The sequence below is a fragment of the Microcebus murinus genome, chromosome 4, assembly GCF_040939455.1.
Source record: "Microcebus murinus isolate Inina chromosome 4, M.murinus_Inina_mat1.0, whole genome shotgun sequence".
NCBI classification, from domain to species: Eukaryota; Metazoa; Chordata; class Mammalia; order Primates; family Cheirogaleidae; genus Microcebus; species Microcebus murinus.
Window position 1 is genome coordinate 66,077,553 of NC_134107.1, and position 25,639 is coordinate 66,103,191.

Below are 25,639 nucleotides of genomic sequence, written 5' to 3' on the forward strand. Positions count from 1 at the left end.
ATCCATAAGACAAAAGCTTTAATCCCCTATTACAATAAGAAAAGTCAACCGATATATGTAGGTTTCAACATCAGACATAAGGTGAGAGAGGAACTTGAATTCTAGCCATCTGCCTTTCTTGTCTACAAATACTGCTTTATCCACTGACCTCATAACATCTTTTCTGATGTTATAATACAAGATCGAATTGATCTCTTTTTCCTTTAGTCTTTGCAATTCTCAATACCATTCGTGAAATGCATTTTCTAATAATTGTGGCTATTTGTATATATTGCCTCCCCTGCTAGATTGTCAGTACCTTTAGATCCATGGCTGCCCTCTCATTCACCATTATTGGTTTCAGAGAGTTAGCCCAGCATAAAACTGGTGGTGTTCATTACACAGCCATAAAAATAAAGTATGAGATACCATTCATTTCTGTTTTACCCATATATTTTTAATTACAACAATGACTTGCTATAGGATTCAAGAAAGTCATTTAAAAAAAAAGAAAAACCTTACTGTAAATTACAGTTCTCTGGCATGAAAACTATGTGGGAAAACAAAAAAATATATTAAATTAAAAGTAGGTATTTTTAAGCGGTAGATAGCCATGAGAATAATATGTGTGTTAACATTTTATAGTTTTCTGTTCTCAGAAGGTACATTCTCAGTTACTCATACTTAAATTAAAAGGCATATCAATTTAATGGAGCCTGATATCTTTAGCTACATTTTATGCTGTCAGCATTTTTAGTCTTCAATTCCTTAACATATTCAGGCCACCTTTAGAGAGACATTTGTGTTGGTTGAAACTGCCTTCCTGTGTATTCTTTCTCACTGGTTCTTTTTAAAACTCATATTAATATGTGTTCCCCTGTTTTCTAGTACCTTGTATTTTTTCTTCTCTCTATATTACTACTTTAATAACTATATAGTTTAGCAATATTTCTACAGTACTTTTTGTGTTTGTTTTATTTCAGCATATTATGGGGGTACAAATGTTTAGGTTACATGTATTGCCTTTGCCCGCCTGTGTCAGAGCTTCAAGGTTGTCCATCCCCCAGATGATGCGCACCACACTCCTTATGTGTGAATGTAGCCATCTGCAACTCCTGTCTCCCACTTGCCCAACACCTGATGAATATTACTACTATATGTGCATATAAGTGTGGATCACTTAATACCAATTCAATATGAGTACATATGGTGCTTGTTTCTCCATTCTTGTGATACTTCACTTGGTAGAATGGGCTCCAGCTCTATCCAGGATAATACAAGAGGTGCTAGATAACCATTGTTTTTTGTGGCTTAGTAGTACTCCATGGTATACATATACAGCATTTTATTAATCCACTCATGTATTGATGGGCACTTGGGTTGTTTCCACATCTTTGTATTTGGGAATTGTGCTGCTATAAACATTCTAGTGCAGATGTCTTTTATATTGAATGTCTTTCTTTTTTTCCTATGGGTAGATGCCTAGTAATGGGATTCCTGGATCAAATGGTAGTTCTACTCGTAGCTCTTTGAGGTATCTCCATATTACTTTCCACAGAGGTTGTACTAGTTTGCAGTCCCACTAGCAGTGTATAACTGTTCCTATCTCTCAGCATCCACACCAACATTTGTTGTTTAGGGACTTATTGATAAAAGCCATTCTCACTGGCGTTAAGTGATATCTCATTGTTGTTTTGATTTGCATTTCTCTGATGATTAGAGATGTTAAACATGTTTTTCATATGTTTCTTGGCCATTAGTCTGTCTTCTTTTGAAAAGTTTCTGTTCATGTCCTTTGCCCACTTTTTAATGGGGTTTTCTCAATGTTTCCTTCTAGAATTCTTATAGTTTCTTGCCTTAGGTTTAAGTCTGTTGCCCACTGTGAGTTGATAATTGTTCGAGGTGAGAGGTATGGATCCTGTTTCAGTCTTCTACATGTGGCTGTCCAATTTTCCCCAGCACAGTTTAATGAATAAGGATACTTCCCCCCAGTGTATGTTTTTGTCTGCTTTGTCAAAGATCAGATTGGTATATGAGCATGGTTTTATATCTGGATTCTCAGTTCTGTTCCATTGATCTATGTCTCTGTTTTTGTGGCTGTTTTAGTTACTATAGTCCTGTAGTATAGCTTGAAGTTTGGTAAATTGATGCCTCACAATTTGTTCTTTGCTTAATATTGCTTTTTTTATATGGGGTCTTCTCTGGTTCCATACAAAGTGTAGAATTATTTTTTCTAGATCTGTGAAAAATGACGTTGGTATTTTAATAGGGATTGCATGAAATCTGTAGATCACTTTGGGTACTACAGACATTTTAACAATATTGATTCTGGCTATCCAGAACATGGTATGGTTTTCCACCTGTTTATGTCTTTTGCTATTTCCTTAATAATGTTTTTCTAAAATGCTATTCGTGTCCATTGTCTTACTTTATTAACATGTTGAAGTGAACGTAATCACTATGCAACATGATTAATTCAATTTACCACCTCTTAGAGTCATTCAGTTCTCCCTGCACTCACACATGCTTGGTCTTTAAGGACCCCTTCCCCAGTCACTCTTCCCTTCAACAGTAGAAAGAACAAAAGATTTGAGGTGAGGCAAGCATGTATTAAAAGTTCAGCTTTGCCACTTACTAGCTTATGTCTGTGGACAACATGACTTAAACTGTTTATTTTTAAAATGAAAGTGTGTGTGTGTGTGTGTGTGTGTGTGTGTGTGTGTGTGGTAGTGTACAACAAAATATAGCATTATTATGAGGACCAAAAAAAGTTTGTAATGCAAAATATTTAGTACAATGCCTGTAGAATAATGCTACGTCTTCAATAAATGTTTGTTTCCTTTTCCTTCCTGAGGAAACAAAGTTTAAAGGTAGACTAAGGATTCTAATTGACATACATTATAAAAATATTTAGGAGACTTATAGGAAACAAATGAGAATTATCGAGAAACAGATTAATTTGATCAAATTTGAGGGCAGAAACATTACTCTGGTGACAATGTTGGATATAGATGTAAAAATAAAATTTTTATGGGCCAACCAGATACCATTAGATAGGTAAAGAAATGGGATTGTTGGGGTAAAGGTGATGTAGACAATGCATGTACTGCTTATATGTGTTATGATCCCAGTGATCACTATTAAAACTTTTTCCTAACTGAAAGAATTTTAAGGACTAGATATCGACTGGTGGTGTGGTCTGTTTCTGATCCCCTGAGTAAAGGATCTACTGAAGACCAGACTAATTAAAGGCACAGAGTGGAGTTACTCTCTTATCTTAGTACTTGAAGTAAGAAATTGCATAGCCCTAAAATAGAACAATTGCTGTGGGGAGAAAGAGACAAAAACCTATAAGAACAAAGTAGTATATACCTAAAGATATTAGTTGTTTTAAAATTTGAATATTATAAAAAGAATTCCATTGGAAATTTTTAGAAAGACTTAACTATTAAACATCTCTCCTTACATAAAAAATTAATCCAAATTGCATCTTTTGTTTAAATCCCGATTCCCAAGTATTAGAGGCACCTAGGTATCCAAATATATGTATATATCATTTCCAAAATATATTTAAATATACATATATTTAGGGGAACATAAATTGTATATATTTTCAATTATAGAAAATGAATTACTTTTGTTATCATTTTTTACTGTGACTATTGTTTTCAGTTTTTTTGATGAGCATTGGCAGTATTCCTCTACTAACCTCTCAAAAGAACAAAGCAGATGCAGTTACGGATTTTCATGGAGAGTTGCATAATGCTATAATTATGAAAAGATTGCTGTTGATTCATAAAAGCAAGTTTAGAGTTGGCTTAAGGGATGAAATTCAGGTCCTGGCCTTGTAAGGTCATTTGAGAGCTGATTTCACATGCTGAGAAGAGTTGCTTTTTTGGGGTCAAAAGCCAGTTCAGTTCTTGCTAGTATTTTCTGAAATTTATTCCTGGACTTTATAAATAACTCCCATATACCTAAAACTAACTTTGTATAAATCACCTTATATACATTATATATAATTCATATTCATAAGTGTATACATTGCTCAAGATAACTACTATATTACAACATATTTCTTGCAGATGGAGAAATAAATGCATAGACATTAAAAAACTTGACTACATTCATAGTTAGTTTGTGTTAAATATGTGGTTTCAAACTTGCTCTCTTTCACTCTTAGGCCATGATCTTTTGATATATCACGTGAAAAGTTTTGCTTTATTACTCATAAACATGCTTGTAAAATTAATGTCATAGTTTTTTTGTGTAGACAGAGGTACAAGGATCCATGGGCAGTAGTTAGACACTGACATCATCCATTTTCACTGGGTGTACAAACAGGCTTTTTTTCTTTAATAGAATTTCAGCATATAATAAGGCAATGTTAAAATATTCATACTCTATGACTCAGAAAGTTCACATATTGGAATAATTCTAAGGAAATAAGCAAAGATGAAAACAAAGATTAGCATACTGGTTTTTAAAAACCAGTAGTATACATAAATCTGAAAATTAGAAAACAAGGTTATTTTATGCCACCAAAAATGAGGTAATTTGTTCTATAACACATCTGTATGATATATTAGCCCAAACATTAAAAATAGTATTTACAATTCACATACAAGAAAGTAGTTATAGAATAACATCAAGCAAAAAGTAATTGGAGGTAAAACTGTATATATGAGATGATAAAAGTTTTATATAATACATCTATCTATATCTTTGTATATATGTCTGTCTACCTATCCATCCATTCATCTACCTATTGCAAATATTAATGGTGTTTGTCAAAGATGATGAGATACTTTTTCTTTTTTATTAAATTCATTTATTGTTTAATGTTTCTGCTATAAACTTATACTGTTTTTAGCTTTAAAAATATACATTGCTTTTAAAATTAATAATACTTAGTATAATATGCCAAATAGCCTTTCTTTTCATAGTTTTAGGTTTTTAGAGCCAGGACCTAGCTCAGATTTACTGAAAGCAGAAAATCTCTTATCCTTATTCAGGCAAGACAGTGAGAAGAATACAGGAGTAGGTATGAAGCTAAAAGAGATTTGTTGGGGGAAAAAATGGCAGTAGTTGGTAGAAATATTATTTCCTTTGAATAGATAGATCTTCAGGGAGAAGAGGTTGTTATTTTTAGATACTTATTCTATGACTAAGTTAGCATTATGTATATTGTTAGTTAGCCCAATAAAAAAAGAATAATTGAGCCATGTGTATTTTAACTGTGCTGAGAATGGTTGCCATCAGTTAAATGCTTATTTAAATATTTCATAAATCCTGTTTTCCATTTTTATTAGTCAAAAGTACTAGTTGTAGCACTAATCTAAAATATGCTGTGCTTACTTTATATACATAGTAAAGAGTTGAATATGTTAATTAGTATGCAATGTATAAAGATATTTTAGCTCTTGAATAGAGTAATAAAAAATGGGATATAAACTCTCCTTGGTAAAAGCCTCATAATATTTTAGTAAATAAAATTCGTGGCACGAGGTACCAAAAAATTTACTTTATGCTAAATTTCACATTATGATAAATTGTGGACAGTGTTTTAGTGAGGTGTCAGCACTGTCTCAAAGGAAGAAATATATTCATTTGTGTACTAGAGCCAGCTCATACCTCCAAAGAGACAATTGTTATATTTTCAGGAATTTAGGGATCTGATTGATAAACATAGCCATAATTAAAACCTTTTTTGTTTCAGCATATTACAGGGGTACAAATGTTGAGGTTACGTATATTGCTTTTGCCCTACCCGAGTCAGAGCTTCAAGGGTATCCCAGACAGTGGAATCTCCCAGACAGTGCACACCGCATCCATTAGGTGTGAATTTACCCATCCCCTCCTACCCCCTCCCACCTGCCTGACACCAGATGAACGTTATTACTAAATGTGCACATAAGTGTTGATCAGTTAATACCAATTTGATGGTGAGTATATGTAGTACTTGTTTTTCCATTTTTGTGGTAAACTTACAATTAAAAAAATTATAATAAAACAAATTAATAACTAATCAAAACTCATACTGCTTAGTTATTACTATAGTCTAGTCTTATCTATAATCTTTAAATCAGTTGTATTTATCATATCTGTATTGTGGAAATTTTAATTAATGGTGTGCTACTGCAAATCTCTTTCCAACTTCAGTAATGTCACATTGGTAGCTTGAAATTAATAATGGTGGGAGTATTTAGACTATGGAAATAAATTGGCAAATGCTAAAGCAGAACTTCCATTTTTATTATCTTCCTTGGAAATCTAGTTGTAAATATTTACCAGGACTCCATTGAACATAATATTTCTTCATGATTTCTTTTTTCCCCCAGATATATCCAAATAAAATATGCTATATTTGGATATATTTGGATGTCATTCATTTTTCTTTACTACACATAATTAAAAAATAAAATGAAATACATCACAATCTATTCTATACAGTATTTATTGATTGCCTTATAATAATTAATGTTATCAGTAATATTGATGAAATAGAGGATATAAAGATAAATAAAATATAGCCCTTGTTTTTATGGTGGGGGAGGGAGAATAGACAGTTAAATATTCAAATGCATTCTATTTTGTATTGAAGATAATGCATATCTATATAATACAGCTTAATTTTTAAAGTTCATAAAAAAGTCTCCTCTATTTAATTCTCACAACAACCCTGCATAGTAAACAATTAAGTTGGTATTGTGCCCACTTAACAGATGAGAAATCTAAGGCATGCCCAAGGTCATAGAGCCAGGACATTGAGAGATAAAATAAAATCCAGTATCCAACTCCTTAAACTTTGAATCCTGTGTTATTTGTGCTCTCCTTTACTGCTATAAAAAGAGGGGGAAAAATTCCATCTACACGACTCAGGGAAACTGTACCTGGAGATACTGAGCTCTTCTAGAAAAAACTCAAATGCCTATTATGGCAACCTTAAAGTTATTGGTCTGTTTTATGAAGTATAATCATACAGTGAGTCTCTACCTTAGGATTCTTATTCAACCCATAAAGCACTATAATATTACACTTGAGACGACAGCCAGGACAGGTGGATTGATAGAAGACACACACGCTGCTACCCTTGAATCCATGCTTCCAATGCTTGCAACATTGATGGGCACAAGCAGTTTTCAATTCAAAATGAAAAGCTATAACATGAAAAGCATTCTTTCAAAAGACAAGACTACTAAAAGAGACAAGACTCAGCTAATGGGGATGGAGGATCATACAGGCTGTAAGTGAATGAAAAGAATTGCAGAAAAAAATAATATTTGAAAAGCCAAAAAGTGTGTCAAAGTAATGATTTGGAATTGGATAAGGAGAATAAGTCACTTTAAAAAAAATTGAATCCATCTATGTTTTTATTTTTAAGAATTCTTGGTAGCTTTCTGTAAAAATGATATATTCAGGGTATAAAAAGGCATAGTTACTAAGTTAGTGTCAGACAAAATATCTCCAAATAAATCTGAGATAATTTGATATGAATTGATAAATATCACCATAGGATAAATGCAGGAAATAGAAGATTCATAATATCAGAAAAACAAAGTCACTTGTTGTTATGTCTACTTTTGATCATTTATGTGATCATTATTTAAAACTTTGGAAATTCTCTGTTCCTTCTTATTAAAATCAATAAAAGAAGTACATTTCAAATACCTGCATCTCAGGTTTTAGTTTAAATACTACATTAGATAGAATATAATTTATGAGGATTAAAGGAAATTAAAATATGTCATCTATCAAGACAGATGGAAGAATCTATTAGTGTAAAAATTAATGTAAATAGGGGTAAAATTTTCACCAAAAGTAAGAAGGCACAAAATTTGAGAAAGGTATATCATGGATAACCAGTCTGGGCACATAAATACAATAAAACTAATACCTTTTCTGTATCAAATATTTATAATCTCTGCTTCTGTGGGTGTAGACATTCTGAAAATGAAATACATTATCATCCTGAAAAAGTCTTTTGCACACATCACGTTTTATTGATCAGAGCCCAGAAGTAATTTATTGAAAATATGAAAATATAATGGAGTTACTTGGTTGATGGCATGAGTGAAATTATATATTTATAGTATATCATGATGTTATATTTATATATCAATTAGATATTTGTCTTTATGCATAGTTACATATTTATAAATGTAAATCATATATATATATATATATATATATATATATATATATATATATATATAATGTGGATATTTAGAATGATTGCCTGTTCCTTCTTTTAAAAACCATACTGAAACAATGAAATGCAAACATACCTTCCATGAACATAGTAGTTAGGCTGCTTCTTTTGAAAATCATGTCAGTTCTCTAGTTCCATCAATGACACACATTGTGTTAGTGAAATAACAAAAGCCTCGGGAAAGTTAACTAGCATTAGTAGCATTTGCTATAAAGAATGAACTCTGCCAAACATCTCTTTCAACATCTAGTAGATGAGACAAACTAAATTCTGTAAATTGTCTGACACAATTCTTACAAGGTTCTACAAAATTCAGAGTTGGAGGGGAAGGGAAAAGATAGTCATACTGCAGCTTGACTGCTAAATGTACTAGAACTCCAATTTCATTTTTCCAAAAAATATCATTAGGACATTTCAAATGGTAGGAAACCCAATATTACTTCACGATTCTTTTTAATTATCCTTTCCCTCCTCAAAATGCTAATAAAATGATTTTGCATTTGCATACCCTTAATGATGTTTCAACCATCCGTTGTGAAAATAGGTAATTTGCAATCTTTATTCAACATATTCAGAAGTGAACTGTTTATGAATTCTGATGTTTATTAGATAATTGACTAATTAAATCTGTTTTAGAACAAATTAGTTAAGCATGTCCTATAGACTCCATTCCTATTCTGCTTCAATTCTAAAAGTCCTCCATGTTCCCTACCATAAAACTCTGAATAAGAAACCCTTATCCTTTAAGAGCTGAAAATTCCCACAAAATTTATAAATGTATTTCTCCTATTTTGCTAAAATACAACAGATATTTCCAACAGTAGTAAATTATCACAGGACTTTTCACATAACCTGCTGTTATCAAATATCCATTCATAGAATTACAATAGTCTAAAAGCAATTAAACATCACTTTTTCCCAGGCAATTCCTCCAGAAGATTCTGGCTCATTATTTTGAAATACTTATAGCTAGTCTTCTAAACACACACAAAAAAATTACAGCAATCATTGTGATTATGTAAGATATTTAGAGAAGTAAGAATTTGAGAATCTTTGAAGAAATCACTAACTCTGAAAAATATTCTGGGTTTCTTTGCTACTGTTTTTATGGTATATAGCATTCCATATTTCTACAAGTATTAATGAGAATTTGTTAGGCTTGGATAACTAATTCCATATTTAAACAAATTTAATTATCCAATACACAGCTGATTTTCTAAACTGTCCACACTGAGTTTGCTGAATAAATATTATAAATGAATTATATTTATGAAGGAAGATTGAAATATTTTTAAATGCAAATGCAAACCTCTTCTCTTAAGAAGAGAAAGAGTGAAACCAGAAAGAATAATAGAATTTTTAAAAGATTTTCTGCTTGAATCTTGCTCATTGCACCAATGACATCAAGGGACGTCCCCAAGGACTGTCTATCATTTGATCCCAGTTTTTTCTTGCAGACCAGTTGGAACAATTCATGTGTAGAGAAGATGCAAAGTGTTCTCTGATTACTGCAAGTAACTTCAGTATCACATCAAAAGCACATCTGGGGCTTTGAACCCTCCTAAAACTAGACTAATATCTACATTTTCTAATAGTATTAGGGCTTTAAATGTTATGAATTCTCTTCTAGAAACACCATTTCTCCACCAAATACATTATTGTAATAAATTCAGTCATTATTATTTTTTTTTTTCTTTTCACCTTGTTTGAAACTAGCTCACATGCTATATAACAAACTACAACACTGCGTGGCCAGCTTCAGCATTACTTTTCCTCCTTTTACGACCACCAAGACCAGTGTTCAAATCTAATGGGAAAGGGAACTGGAGGGCTAAATTCAGTCATTATAATCTCTTTAGTCACATAATCTTCTAGTATTTATATTTGCTTATAGATATTAGGAAGAAATATTTTTAAAGAACTTCATGTGGAATTAGATCATGGGAAAAGACAAGTTGTATGTTCACGCCAGATCATTTTTAATGACAAAATGTAAAAAACAAGTAAAACATAGGTAGGTCCTGGGTATTCTTTGATAATAAAATTGATTGCTTCAATCAGTATGTAATTTTTAGATTTTCTTTGTTTTTCTTTTTAACTTCATTTATAATTAGTATTATTTTTCCACTTATTGATTACTACTAGATCTGCACATTTTATAATTAGTTGAAAGTGTGTGAAACTTTTAGAATGCTCACTATAAGGTAAGCAGAGCTGATTTTTGTCATTCCTATAGTAATTTTTTTAAACAAGAATTCTTGTTCTGATTCTAGAATTTTATAAGTGATATGTTATTAAATCTTTCATTTACACAAAATTTTATAAAACTGGTCATTTATTTTCAAATAATCTGTTTTATTGATATATTAGCAATATCTCCATTGAAGTTTAGGAGGTCAATAGAATTAAATTCATCTTTACTTTTGAAATTTATAATTTCCTTTTTCTTTTTGATAATTATAAAAAATTGACTGCATAATTACTCTGTATTAGTCTTTTATGAAATATAAGATTAAACCAGACATTCTATCTATCCTCAGTAAGTTTATAGTCTAAAATGTAAAGGCAAGCATATAACATATAAAAGAAATTGTTATTTACCTTAAAAGTAAATATATAGTCGGTAAGTGCTTAAGACCTAAAAATGTGTTTCCATTTGAGAAGATGAGGCAAGACTTCTGGAATAAATAGCTTATCTTTTTTTGAGACAGGGTCTCACTCTGTTCCCTGGGCTAGAATGCAGTGGTATCATCGTAACTCACTGCAGCCTCAAAATCCTGGGCTCAAAAGATCCTTCTGCCTCAGCCTCTGGGTGCACACCACAACCCCTAGCTGTTTTTTAAAATTATTTTTGTAGATATGGGCTTTCCCTATGTTGCCCAGGCTGGACTCAGACACCTGGCCTCAAGCAATCATCCCACCTTGGCCTCCCGAATTTCCAGAATTACAGGTGTGAGTCACAACACCTGGCCATAAGTAACTTTTGACATGGAATATATTAGAAGTACACAGTGCAGAGTAGCAACGTATAAGGAAAGAGGGCATTTCAGGCAGAGGGAACATAAAATGTGCCTATGCCTAGAAGCAGAAAAACACAAAAATAACAGAAAAGAAAAATATTTTAGTCTAATTGGATATTGTTAGGCCCAAAATAATTTCTTCTGAAAAAACTTAACAGTATTATTCCAAACTGTAATCAACCTTTCCTAATTGTGAACTACTATCTTACTAAATCTGCTATGAAAGATGGCAAGATATTGAAAGAGAATTAATATGTAAATATAAGTTATAAATACATGTTTATAAATAAATAAGTTCATATATCTTAATATATGCATACATATGTGAAAACACACAAACACATATATAATTGAATAGTAAATATTCTGTGGTTCCACAAGAGCAACAAAAGCAAGTAACTCCTAAGTGAATGCAAAAATATATCTACAAACACTAAAGCATTGTAGAACCTCTTTTTGAAGCAGACTTAAGGAAAACATACCAGCTTGCTTTCCATTTATAAAAGCAATGTAGCTCTTTATAGAAAGTTTATTTCTACTCTACGTAACTCTTTGTGCTCATTTATATATTTATTCCACAGACTTTTCTCAAACATCTGCATTGTGCATAGCACGATGGTTAATGTAGGGATTATTAAATAAAACAAAACCCTGAATACAATGTTTATCCTCTAAAACTGTTTGCAATAAAATGGATATCTGAGGTGGAGAAAAACAGGAAATAAATATAGACAAAATAACTAACCTTTATAAGACTGCTACCCTGGGTGCATAAAAGAGTACAGTTTACAAAGTCATTTATTCTGCCCTGAAAAGATGAAATGAAATCATGAATAAAAGGCTGTATAGGCACTAGTTGTTGAAACTGTAATTATTGTGTATTAATTCAAGATTATAATAAAACATCTACTAAATGTGGTAGGCATGCATATTATTTAAGTACTTTTGTTACCTATATTTTTCGATAATGTTAAGGCATTTTCCCCCTTATGCTTTTCTCTTTCACCCAGAATATCCAAGCCACACAGCCAGAATACACTACTATTGTTAACTTTCCTAAAAAGATCAATAACTGAATTAACTTGACAAAAATCAAAATAGATATGTGGGTTTATTGAAGCCAAATGAAAACATCTCTAAATTATCCCTCTCTTTCTACCCACCATGTATGTACCACGTTGCTATAAGAAAATTCAATATAACCTTCTTTCTTGAGACCAAAATTCCATTTAAAATCCAATGATTTAGTTATACTTGAGTGCCTATTTATAAATCAGTCTTCCACTCAGAAATTCCAAGATTTTAAATTCAAACTTCCAGGCCACAACTAAGCAGGTTAGCACATTTCTGGTGGAATTTTTAGTAAAGCATACAACCCTTCTCTCTTTGTGTGAAATATGTCATGTAGGGAGAAAACTGAAGATGATGCTGTAAGAAATCTTTTTCTCAGGAAAAAGACTTCAGATGGCTCTTTGATATTCATAGGAAAATGAGTAACCATACATTTTTGACAACTAGTCAGCATTGTAGGAGTCTCTGCATTGTAGGAGTCGCTGCTGCCAATAGTATCTGCATTGTTATAATTTATTAATAACATATGAAGTGATGGGCACTATTGTGGACAACTCTCAAGCATCACTAGTCTCCACTTTATGGATAAGAAAACAGATTTAAAGGCTTTAGAAGACTTAACGTCAAATTAGCATGTGGAAGGGACTAGAGGAAGAGACACAGCACTAAAGCTGAGATTTTCATACTGAGAGCAGTCAGGCAATTGGCATCTCATGGAGAAAACTCACCACACACCTCTTTTCACTGTTCATTGTTTTCACTCCCTTTTGGGTGGGTTACTACTAAAAATTGATTTAACCAGGCACTGTATTATAAGAAAATAAAAGAGTCATGGGTTTATAATTAAAATACAAGGGCTTTAGCACCAGCTCTGTAACTTCAACTCTTCAGGCTGAGTTTCCCCCTCACCATGAATGAAAGCAGTTCGTGAGTCCTGCTTTTGTGGGGCCTAGGCTTGCTCCGTAACTGCTGTGCATAGCATGTTAGGAAACAAAGTAAAAGCTGAGCAGAGAAGATTTCTCAGGTCTTTTAGAATTTGTTTTCTTTTTTTTTTTTTAATTACAGATAGTTTGATTCCAGTTGTCCACAAGAGTATAGTGTAGGAAAGGTTCCAATTATTCTTCCCTGTGTGGAATAGCATAAGGGCATTCCACTCAAAGAAAACTTGAGTGTGTGGGGGCATGGGGGAATCACTGTTTTCTAAGACTAGCATGGTCACATTGGTTTTAGAGTGATAACTCTGAACAGAGGGGGGAGTTGAATTACAGAGGTGCAGTATTTACTGCAGAGATGAGGAAGAGAAAGAGGGTTAGGGCACATTATAAATCTGTATAATGTGTACTTCCAACAAGCTTACAGTTTGCGACTAATAATTAAGAATGACATAATAATTAAGAATGTGTTTATTTGCTGCCTTTAAGAAAAACATGTTATTCACATGTTCTCACTCAAATGTGGAAGCTAAATATTAAAACAATTGATATATTAGAGATAGAGAATAGAGTAATGGTCACCAGAGGCTGAAAAGGGTAGAGGTGAGATGGGGATAAAGTGGGATGGTCAATGGGTGCAAAAATATAGTTAGTTAGATAGAATGAACAATATTTGATATCACAATATAGTGACTATAGTCGACAAGTTATGGCATGATTTAAAGTAACTAAAAGAGTGGAAATGGAATCTTTCTAACACAAGGAAATGATAAATGCTTGAAGTGATGGATACCTCAATTATCCTGATTTGTTACACATTATATACCTATATCAAATACCACATGTACCCCAGAAATACAGACAACTATTATGTAACTATAATAATTAAAAATAAAGAAGAATGAAAAGCATGTTATTAATAAACTTTGGTAGGACATTTATTTTCTTTTTCACCTCCTGAGAATATCTTTATTCTTCCTTCTTTGTCTCCCTCCCCAACTGTGGCTCAAACACCAGCATTGAGCTCAGAATGTTAAACATTGCATTTATAGCATGAATCCACCTACTAACTGGACCTGAAGGACAGAGGGTCTTCATCTGTTTGAATTAATTATACTTTGCTAATAATACTTAATTGGTAGAAAATCTTTTTACAGAAGAAAAATCCATATTATTATCAGGCTGGAGATTTTATTTAATCTTTCAATTCTTCAAAGAATTCCATCCATTGTATACATTTTCTTGGCCATATATCAAGGTAGCTGGTTATAGAAAAAATTAAAATCCAAAACATGAAATTGGAACACAACCGGTAAAATCAATTTCTTGAATAATGTCACAGGAGGATAAAGGTCTATCACAGAAAATAAAAAGATAGAGAAACTTAATTTAATTTTCAAACTAGCCATAATGTTTTTTAAGCAGTAAAGTTTATAGAGGGGCAGTGTTTAATTAAAATACAATAAAATCATGTGTAGTTCATTATAAGATTATAATATTATTCTTGTGACAAACATTTATCGCCCTTGTAAAGAGTCAATTTTATATTTTAGGTGAAGTCTGACTCAGAAATTAAATTCTAAAACCATAATTGCCATACTACTGTTTACTGTTTTATGACTATTTTTATCTGGAGAAAATAAAAACAAACAAACAAACAAACAAAAAACTCCTATACTTGTCCCGTGCCACTATATCCATATGGCAAAATAAAATCTTATTACATTGAAATCAGAGAATATAGGATAAAATAATGAACCTATCACTAAAGTCCTGCTTGTTCTGAGAATTATACTGCCCCATCTTCATCTTTCACTGTTTTCCTTCTACCCCATGCACCAGCTGTTAAAGACTATTTACTAGTCCAAAACACACTCAAATTTGATTTTATATCCTTTGGACAAGCTGTTCCACTTTCCTGATTCTATCCTTGCTTTAGTCTTTACTTTTTGCTGAACTAACTTCCACTCAACTTTTCAAGCTTTTGTCAGCTACAAATCAGCTTAGGTACTCCATGCTACATCCAATGTGGCAATGACTGTTCAGCACTACAATTCAGATTAGCTTATTTGTCTCCCCTAACAGACTGAAAGATCCCTAAAGGTAGAGAAAAATTCTTAATTACAACCATCTATAATTTTATTTCACAATAAGAGCCAACCAGTTGATTGAACAAATGTATAAATAAGTATAGATGGAAAAGAATGAGTGGATGGATGGAAGGATGGATAGATGGATAGATATTAACTTAGAAAAGATTACATGACATTTCTTGGCAACCTCATCTCACGCATAACTTACATCATGCTAACTGACAAAATCCTTAAATATTTTTTATCATCAGTCTACCCAAGAACAAACAAAATAAGTCCTAGTATGTTTCTCAGTTAAATTGTACATTGTTGGATGTAATACTTTTTTTTTCCCCCAGACCAGGGATACTAAAATTTAATATGCATAGAGATCACTTCAGTAAGAATGCTAAAACTTCACATTAGTGGTCCCACCATTACAGATTCTAAATCAATTAGTCTGGGATAAGACCATGAAATCTTAATGGTCTCCTTAATTTTATATTTTAGGTGAAGTCTGACTCAGAAATTAAATTCTAAAACCAAACTTAATTCTTAAGACTTCTTAATAAACAATAAACTTCTTAATAAACAGAGTAAATCTTATGGAGGTGATCCAGGGACCATACTTGGATAAAGACTCTCATGCTGTATTTTCCTAATTTGTGTATTGTATCCATTTATTAAGCTTATTATTGCATCCATATCTAAGCTTATTCCACCCTAAAATCATATGAGGATTCCCTCTATTTTCTAGTACAAGTCAATACTCAGGATATATCTAAGGATGTATTCACAAGGCTATTCACTCCATAAAAATAGTTTTGGGTTATCAACATGGATAAAGCATTAATAATTCAAGAGCTTGTCTTAAATCCATTCTTCAGTTATCCAATTTCTTCATAAGTACATTTTGAAAGACCATGTCAAATGCCAATATTAACTCCATAAATGCTATATCAGCTTTCTAATCAAAGTATAACTTCATATTAAAGAAAGAAATGTGTTTGGTGGGACATGGCCTATCTGTCTTCCATAAAACAATATAAGTTGAGCTACCATTTTTTCTTTGAGGTAAGTATAAAACAACAATTTTGAACAATTTGAAACTAGTTCTAGAATCTTCCTGAAGTCAAATATCAAAAGAAATTTTCTCCCCTCTTTTAAAAATATACCTATGTCATCTCATATAATCCTATCAACAATAAATCATTAGTTTTAAATCTTCAGGTAAACCTAAGAAGAAAAGCACTTATATTTTCATTTATTATTTATTTATTTTTAATTGACAAATAACAATTGTGTATATGCATGGCATACAGTGTGATAATTTGATCTATGTATACAGTATACAAAGATGCAGTCAAGCTATTTAACATATCTGTCACCTCACCAACTTATCATTTTTTTCTTTTAGTTAACCTTGCCAGAAGGACAACTTATTTTTTGTTGTTGATGAAAATGTAAATTAGTGCCACTATTGTGGAAAATAGTATGGAGGTTTCTCAAAAAATGAAAAATAAAGTTACCATATTATCCCACAATTTCTCATCTGGGTATATATCCAAAGGAACTGAAATTGGCATGTTGAAGAGCTATGTGCACTCCCATGTTCATTTCAGCATTATTCACAAGATCCAAGTTATGGAATCAACGTAAGTGTCCATCAACATGAAAATATGAAGAAAATATAGTATATGTAGACAATATAATACTATACATCCTTGAAAAGAAGGAAATTTTATTATTAAAAACAGCATAGGTGGAACTGGAAGGCCTTATACTACATGAAATAAGCCAGGCACAAAAGGACAAATACTGTATGATTTCACTAATATGTGGACTCTAAAAATGTCTATCTCGTAGAAACAGAGTGGAAAGGTGGTTACCAGAGGCTGGGGGAATAAGGGAAAGACTAGGGAAATGGGGAGATGTTAATCAAAGAGTCAACAGTTAAGAATAAATTAGTTAGACAGGAGGAATAAGTTTTATAGTGATCTGTTGCACTGTATGGTGACCACAGCTAATAATAACATATTGCATTTCAAAATTGCTAAAGGAATATTTTCATTTTTCAAATTAAAAAACACCATCTCAAAGAGGTTAAAGAACTTAAGCAAATTAAAAGAAGTAAATTATACAACTCTGACCTGAGGCAATCCAATTCAGAGTTTATGTCCATTCTTACATTTTACCAGACTACAATAGACCCTTGGGAAACAGATGGTGTTATCTAATAGATCTATGTCTAACAACCATAGCCCCTGCAGGCCCAGTTATTTGTAGTAGTCATAAATACACCAAAGGGAATCAGGTAATGATGAATCTGAGTAATGCCAGGCACTGCACACATGGCCTGTGGCCAATGAAGGCAAAACCATTGTGTGTGTTCAGTGAAACAACAAATCAAGTAACTGTTCACCACCTACCATGCATCAAATGTTGCACCTATCAACAATTATGTCATCATTGTAGGAAGAAACAGTAATATGACATTGTGTTTGTCTCTAAGTGTATGTTCTATTAAGAAAGAGGGATATCTAAGCAAGATAGATTACCATGAATGGGAAAACAAAGATCTGAGAAGGACCATTATAGAGTATACAAGTGGATGCCAGTCAGATAATCAGGACAACTTAATAGAGAGGATAGTATACAAACACACCTGGGATGGCAACGCACCCCACTTCGTTCAAGTCTCTACCTTGTGAAGCTGTGGGGCTGTGTTTTTGGAAAACTCTCTCATCAGGATTAAACCAAGGATCCAATTTCATTTTAATTGCATTAAATCTCAGAAGACTAGGTAAATGGCAAAAGCAATTCCCAAGGTGAAAGTCTGTACCAGTATTGGCTTCGTGCTTAACTGAAGCGAATACAAAACCCACTAATTAGCGAAGGCATAAAGAATGATTTAAGATTCCATTTAATTGAAAGCTCATAATGTAGAACGTAACAATTACTTAATTAGATCATTCTTATATTAATCTCTCTCCCACATGCTTAGAAATTCCATCAAGTTAGTTCACCATACATAGTGATTGAATAAAGTTTTCTAACTTGTTTTTGTATAGACAACTGCATACTCGGAAGATGAGCTCTACAGGCTCTATCTTGAGTACCCGTTGTAAAGATGGGGAGAGAACTCCTGAAAGAGAATTATATGCGAGTAGGAGACTGATTTCAATTTTTTAATTTTTATTCTCTCTTCCTAAACATTCTATCCTCAACCTCTCAACTCTGGTAGTGGATATGGAAAATTTATTCAAACTCTAACTGTTGTAAAATGTGAAGATATTTTCCAACGGAGGGATTTTCTCTTGGTCTATAAATTCTAGAAATATATATGGCATTTTCTTTAGTGAACTTTTATACAAAGGTTGTGACTGCAGACTGTTTCAAAGATCAGTAACTTCTCTGTCACACATGACAATAATCTTTGGAATTCTATAAACATGGTACTGATTTTTCCATTCTTTACTATAATAGATGTCAGTGTGTGTTTGTGCCTATACATGAGTAGACTTGCACATGTATGTGTATGTGTATGTGTTGGATTATGGAAGAATGGCTAAGAAGTATATTAGTCCATTTTCTGTTGCTTATAACAGAATACCTGAAACTGGGTAATTTATAAAAAAAAGGAATTAATTTTCTACATTTATGGAGGCTGAGAAGTCCAAGGTCAAGGGGCTGGGCTGCATTTCCTGAGAGCCTTGTTGCTGGTGGAGGGACATATGCTGAGGGGGCATAGTATGCTAATGTCCTAGCTCAGGTCTCTCTTTCTCTTGTATAAAGCCACCAGTTCCACACCCATGATAACCACACTAATCCATTAACCCACTAATACATTAACCCATTCATGAGGGCACTGTTTCTTAAAGGTCCCACCTCTCAATACTGACACGTTGGGGATTAAATTTCAACGTAAGTTTTGGAAAGAATAAACATTCAAAGTATATCAGAATTCTTTTTAATTTTAAGTTTATTACAAAGTTTAAATTAAATATTTTCCGGTAATAGAATAGCATAATAGGAAACTAGGAAGGTGGAATATGAAACACTAATACTCTCACCACTCTAACCCAATTGTGATTACACTTTTTCATTGTTTATTTTTACATAGTTGCAATCATATTTTATCACTTTTTGTCCCACCATTATCTTACTACTTTGTTGCATAAACACATCATCATTACTCCTGCAGAACCTTGTTTCTTCCTTTCACTTACATTCTCTCTCTCCCCCAACCCCCATTCTGGAATTTTGTTTCTCTCTCTACCCACCCCCCCACCTCCTCAGAAGTTTTCTTGTTAATATCCACTTCCTTTGCACATTTATTCTTCCTTAGTCTTAGGTTTTGACCTCACTCCTCTACTAAAATTGTTCTACCTAATGTAAAAATGATTTTCTACCTTCATAAATGCAATCAATACTTTCAGTTCTTATCTTTATCTTAATTTGTTTGGAAATGTAACAGCAGAGATGTGGGTAAGCAAAATTTTAGCGGAATAGGGGAATGTTTGGCAAGGTGGCATGTTATCATGCTTGAGATGAGATAGTTTAAATATTGCTAAAGTGTATGTCTTTTCTCTACTGAGATTCTTTCCCAAACTAAAGATTTAGAAAGGCAGGGACAATGCAAATGACCCTGTAAATATGATAGAATAAATTTGGCCCATTCTTCATTCTTTGCCTTTTTGGACTTAAATGTTCAGGATGAACTATGGTATAAACTGCTGCTTCATTTGTGTGGCTCAGGCCCATGGCTTCTGCCTTGTTAGTTAGCTTGATACTTTAACAATTGTAATACATTCTAACCAGTATCCCAGTCATCTGGCAATTCACTCAGTAATATGACCTCCACAGACAGCAGGGCAATCTTTCATACCTGAAAAATCCTGAGTCATAAAATAAATATGGCTAAAGTTTCTTCACTTTAATCTTATTGTGGTTATAATTTTGTGATATTTAGTGTTATAGAACTGTATTTATATTACATACATTAGTTTTCACCCCATTGTTATCACTTTGTAGCACTATAAGCATTTCTCCATGCCTATTGGGCATATTGTAGAAGGAAGGATTTTTCCGAAGGACTGGTGGGTGCTAAAGGAGTATTGTTTCAATGCTGTCAGAAGTCCTTATTTTAGGAACATAACCATTGTGAGCTACAGATAACAGATAGTAGTATCTTAGAGTATGCACTGTGAAGCCATACTGTAAGACTCATATCTTGGCTCAAACTCTAAATAGACTGTGACTTTGAACAAATAATTTGATGTTGCTGAGCCTCAATATCTCCAAATTGGAGAAGATATAATAATATCTACATCTTAGGGTTATTGTGAAGATTAAATGACATGTTATATGTGTTTCAAATGGGGTCTGGCACACAGTGACACAGGTCACATTATTGTGTATATATCAGGTATATTATTGCAATCTGGAAAACATACACACACATTATGTTTTATGGGAGGCCATTCGGTGTAGTGGAGAAACTGCTTTCTCCAGAAGACCTCATGTCTAGTCTAGCTCTAACAATATTTGCTGTGTAACTTTGGGCAAATCTCCCTAAATAGCTAATCACAATAACAATTATATTCTATAGATTTCTTGGATGAGGACATTGAGGTTGAGAGAGCCCCTTGATAAATGTTCTATGAATGGGAAATGAAACTAAGGACTCCAAGGTGATGCCCTGCAACAACGCTGCCTCCGTAAAATGCAGGTGTTGGATGATGTGATTTCCAAAAGTCTTTGAAGAGCTTCCATAACATGATAATATAAAATAGCAACTGCAAAAATAAGTAAATAAGTATAGTTGTCCATATCAATTAAATTTTAATTGATATTTAACTCTTTTTAATATACATGTTGTTATTAAAAAAGTAAAATCATATCTTCTGATTACAAAAAGAAAATATTATCTCTTTATTATGAGATTCATTTCCTTTTCTATTTCTTAACACAGTGCTAAAAATCATAGACATTTTCTGCTTGTTTGATTGTGATGGAAAATATATATGTTGAAAAACTTTATACTGTCAAGAACTGTTCTAATGTATTAAAAAGCTCTGCTAGTAACAACAGACATCTTTAGGTTAAAATTACCTTTACCAAAATATTTCCTCTATATTCTTTCATTCAAAAGCATGTTTTACAATAGCAGCACCACACTTATATTAAGGGAAAACTTCAGGAAATACAACTGAATAGCATAATATGCTCAGTGCCAAAGTTCACACTTTCTTGAACCTTAGATATGTCATCCTCTCTTGCAGATTTCAAAAAATGTCTCTTTACTATGAGTATAACAAAGCTTCAAAGTTCTGGAGTCAGGCTCCAAGTTCCTGTAATTGGAGGGTGGATATCCTCTCACTCAAAATCATCCCTAAAATAGAATAAAAATAAGCCACATGCTCCTGACTAGAAACTCAATGAGAAAGCTTATATGTTAATAAGTCTCCAGTTGTGAATTAGGAATAAAAAATCTTTAATGTGGAAATATCTTTATAGTCCAAAGAGGACCGTGGGAACTCTAAACAACTCTAGAGATATTTAAGCCAAATGCTTCATTTTTAATCAAGGAACCTGATGTCCAGAGAGGTTAATAACTTGTATTGCAGCAAGTTCAGAGGAAAGAAGGGCCTAGAGCACAGGAGTTCTGACTCTTATGGTGAGTCAACTTAATATATATTTTTCATAAAGTGCCATATAAAATGAAAAATGGACACCATGTGGATCTACCAGCGATGGCCATTCTATGGATACCAGGAATGTTATTCTGCTTGTGTTTTTAGATGAAATAAAATAAGAGCATTCATGAAAGCCATACTGCAGATAAGGTTGTTAAAAATTTATGTTCTCAGCTAAAACTGAAGTGTGAGAAAGACTGTTAGTGACAACACAGGGAAAGTGTCATGTCAAAGAAGAAAAAGATTATTTTTAAATTTATATGTAAGCAAAAAGTGACTTTTTCTGCCTGTGGGTTTTAATGTCCCCCTTCTTGGTGCAGGTGGTGAGGATGCAGCCACCAGAAAGTACAGATTCCCCATAGGGACCTCAAAGTGCTCTTGGATCAGAGACAAAGAGCTATGGGATCTTGAGTTACAGCCAAGTTTTGTAGATCATGTTAAAATATTGTGTTAAAAGATCCTGTGAAAATCATGTTACAGACTGGGTATATTAAGACTGTACTTGGAACAAGTGTCTAGATAAAGATAAACTGAGCAATAAAGCTTTCACCATGAGAATTTAATAACGTACTAAAAATTTGACTCAGTGAAATGATGACAATATGACAACAGCAGGTGCAGTCATATTGAACCAACCCAAATATTATTCCATTGGCCAAACTAGTTTACAAATTATTCTCAGCTCCTTTAATATGTAAAAACAGAAAATAACAACAGAATCCTTAAAGGCCTCAAATATGATTAAGTTACATAGATATGCATAAATATGTGTAAGTTTTGTGGGAGTATATTACAAATTTTCAGTTTAGTTACTTAAAAAATGTGTTGTCTTCATGAATACCTGAGCTTACAAATACCCACTTTATTCACTTAAAGATATACAGATGTCAAGACTGGGTAAAATGTACCTGGTTGAGTTTCTAGACTTTCATACAGAGATACCATAAAAACAGTTAAGAAAGCAAAATTCCCCACTGTATATAATAAAATATACATATACACACAGAGATACACACATGCATACCTCTCTCTGAATGCCATCTGGGTATGCTCTATATTATCACAATATTACAGAATCAAAGACTGAGAAGCAGATACCATGTAGTCCAATCCCACAACTCTAGAACCAGTGGAAGGTGGCTGCTCAGCCTCTTTTTGAGAGCTGGAGACATCTAGCCTCATTTTCCATACTATGTAATTAATACTGAACATAAGGTATGTTGGGTTTTAATAGCTATGTTAGGGATTTTTAGATTTTTTTTAACTTTCTTATAAACATTATCCTATGCCATTTGACTCCTATATTTGCTAAATACATTTTTCTCTTCAAACTCCTCAAACTTTTTTTTTTATAACAGAACATGATATCATTTGGTACATCTATCATTTATCTAATGTATGTAAGAGACACACTTTTATTTATTTTCTCTTTTTTATTGTCAAGGTGACCATCCAAATAATCAATAAGGTAAATTATTTTATAATATATGAAAAATGTAAGTCATATATATATATATATGTGTGTGTGTGTGTGCGCATGTGTGTGTGTGTGTGTGTGTGTATGTAATCATAGAGAACCCTGTATGTTATAGAAAACCCTAATTAGCATAGAGTATGTTCACCAACTCCTAGAGGTAAGTACCAGCTAGACAAAATAGGAAACACACATTACCTAAATTTCCCTCTAGTTTTCTATGGAAGTTTTGTTTAAAGTTTAAGTCACAAATTATAAATTGGTTCCATCCTATGTATGAACTCAATTAATTGTTAGAATTCATTCTGGAAAAGAGTATGATATTCCTTGTAAGCTCAGTAGGAAAAGATGTATTTAAAAAAACGGTATGCCATGGTTTAGGAAAGAGAAAGACCATGTGACTGATAAAATAACAATCTAAAAACCTAGAGAACAATCATTCTATACTCACAATTCTGTTGGGTCATGCAAAAAATTTCTTGAAAAATCACAAATTATGACTCCTGTAATCATAGTCCTTATATTTTATGGAAAAGTCCTATGTACCAGAAGCAACTAGGACATATTGAATTAAATGTAATAAAAGAGTGACGTCTGCAATATAAATACCAGATACACTATTAGAGTTCAGAGATTTATAAAAGTAAAGCTTTTATCCAGCAGTGTAATTGCCTTGATGATTGGATTAGAGATTGCTATTAACGACCTAAATAAAGTCTACATGCAAATGATAAACAAAGTTGTCAATCTTTAGCAAAACATAAGAAAATGAAAATTTGAAATTGACATTTTCAAGGAAAATTTACGTATACATGAATATCCAAAATTGTCAAATATCTGGGGAAATCTATGAAAAATGTGTAAGTCTTATATGCTGAAGACTAACAGTCATTGCTGACAAATGTTAAATTGGATCTAAATAACTGAATAAATATACAATATTCATGAGTTGAAAGACATACAAATTATACAGATGTTAATTTCCCTCTAATTGATTTAGAATTTAGTGAAATCTTAATCAGAATACAAACAGAGATGCATGTGTATTTGTATGTGCGCACGTATATGTGTGTGTGTGTGTGAAATTTGAGGGGTTATTTCTAATTATAGTTTATAAAAAGGCAAAGCACCAAAAATAGTCAAGATAATCTTGAAGAAGAGCTAGAATGGAAAACTTCCACTATCACATTACAGATTTATTGTAATTAAGACAGTAGTATATTGGTGCAAATGTAGACATTTAGATCAATGAAAAAAATAGAGTTTAAAAACAAATCTATACTTTTAAATTCACTTGATTTGCAACAAAAGTAACACTTCTAATTAAGAGAGAAGACAACAACATTTTCAATAAATGGCACCTGAAACATTGAATTTTTGTGTGTAAAAAAGAGTAACTCTTGACTCCTATTTCAAACCATTCATAACATTTATTCAACTCAGATTATACACCTAAAGGTAAAAGGTGAGAAAATAAAAGCTTCTAGAATAAAACAAGGAAAAAATAGTTAGTGACCTTGGACTCAGCAAACTTTTTTAAAAATATAAATAAAATGCACTATCTGTAGGCTAGGATAATATATATTATAGTATATTGTATATTATACATGTGTAATATAGAGTTGGCATTCTGTATCTAAGAGTTATCATATATTAATCTCCCCTATATTTAGCTTCAGTAATTCTTAGACTGCCATTTTTAATGTTCATAGGGGTAGAACTCTTTGATTATCACTCAGCACAAGTTTCCCTTTTAGAATCTCTCTATATAATATTAACGAAGTGTCTACTTGTGTGAAAGTTTAGAAGATAATTGTTCTTGGATTGAAAATCTTAATCTTTGGCTGAAGTAAAAGGATGATCATATGCCAGATGGGGTGGGAGGAAGAATTAAATGAGAGTTATTCAGAAAAGCAAAATAAAGGTTAAACTTTTAGTCCCGTATTTTGAAATAAGAGACCTAAGCAGCATCTTCCATGAGACAAACTAACGCACTGCAGGCGAGCATGATGGAGACTGAAAAAACTATGAGAAACTTCTTATATAGAACTAGCTGTCAATTATTCAGCACTTATTACATACCAGCCACTTTTAAAAGAGATTTTATGCACCTTACCTCATTTCAGACATAAAAATACTAAAAAGTAGCTATCATTAATATTATCCTTATTTTATGAACTGAAG

The 25,639-nt window shown here is 32.5% G+C and overlaps 1 protein-coding gene and 1 non-coding gene across 8 annotated transcripts in view; both read right to left on the reverse strand.

Moving 5' to 3' along the window:
* The window catches only part of LOC142870624 (teneurin-4-like), a 2,325,019-nt gene that overhangs the window by 2,214,224 nt on the left and 85,156 nt on the right, over positions 1 to 25,639 (reverse strand). The window lies entirely within an intron of this gene.
* LOC142870826 (small nucleolar RNA SNORA61) lies at positions 9,889 to 10,020 on the reverse strand. Its single transcript, XR_012919156.1, has one exon. It is a non-coding gene; the product is annotated as a small nucleolar RNA SNORA61 (small nucleolar RNA).